Raw genomic sequence first — 1365 nt, 5'->3', positions numbered from 1 at the left:
TGTTGCTAACCTGAAGCGTTTGCCCATTTCATTTCGGCAAACGCGGGGGTTTACAGAGTGGATTAACTAATACACGCGAGTGTGATTCTTGACTATGCTCGATAAAGGTTGATGTTGAGTGCTTCTTGCTCGACTTTTCGTGCCAACGAGTTGCTAACAAGCTGGCTGCAAAGCTCGTGTGAGCTGGTGCACTGCGAGCTTACCCCAGTAGTAGGTCATTACTCTGCATGACTGCTTGGCCACGGGAGTTAATAAAACGAAGTAGTTTTAGTAAAACAACGCAAGTTTTAGATCAGCCAATGACAGAACGGTGGGGAAGCTTACTTTTACGTCGAGTGCAACTTCAGTTTAGGTTAAACTTTGGATGATTTTAGGAGCTAAAACAACGGGCAAAATATGTGAAAAGCACAATAACTGATAGCTTGGACAACTTGTACTAACAGTTAGATTGCGATTACTTCGAAGTAGATTTTACCCAACGAATATACTCTTGAAATTGACAATCCTGAACGAAACCACCCCGGAATTCGGATAAATCAGCCAATCAAAATTATGTCAGGGTTTTTTCGTTCAGGGTTATTCCTCGACCAGGGCCAAATACCAACATCCACTTATATGCCAAAACCGGAAGTCGACCTGTCACACCTTATGACGAACGCGATCTTATTTACTACGTAGTACTACGTAGTACTACGTAGTACAACGTAAGTTACTAATAGTAATAGTAGTGACGAGAATTCCGCCATTGTATTAGTATTAATAGTAGTGTCGAGAATTCCGCCATTGCGCATAACTAACGTGATCGACCATTGATCAGCCAAATTTTCAAAATTTTCAAACTAAAATATCTCAATTGGTTTTCATGGCATTTCATTGAAACCAACATTTCCGGAAAGCTGACGGAAAGCTCTTTCGCGGCATATTCAAATGTATCGATTTAAACAATTCTTGGCAGGCCAAAAAAATGTCAAAGTTCGGCACTTTACACAGTCGACCATTGATCGGCCAAAATTTACACTTGAATTAAGTATTGAAAAAAGTTGGGTCAATTTTTCGCTCCAAAAATTCAAAGACTATGTCTCAAAGGTCTACTAAATTTCAACTGGTATACGTTTTCAGAGTGAGAGCTGCAAGTATTGTTCAACGTTGAATTGTTTACCTCCATCATATTATACAGGTAAAATTTATGACAAGGATTTATTTTGTCCAATGAAACATCGTATTAATTTCAATTGGACGAAACACCTTGGCCGATCGATGGTCATTTGGCCGATCAATGGTCGATCACGTTATTGCAGTTCTAAACCAATTCGAAAGCCACACCCCTCACTCTACGCACGTTATCAAATCCTGTCTGTAGTGATG

The sequence above is a fragment of the Aphanomyces astaci genome (genome assembly GCF_000520075.1).
Source record: "Aphanomyces astaci strain APO3 unplaced genomic scaffold supercont1.30, whole genome shotgun sequence".
NCBI classification, from domain to species: domain Eukaryota; phylum Oomycota; class Saprolegniomycetes; order Saprolegniales; family Verrucalvaceae; genus Aphanomyces; species Aphanomyces astaci.
Note: the sequence above shows the minus strand (reverse complement) of the source record.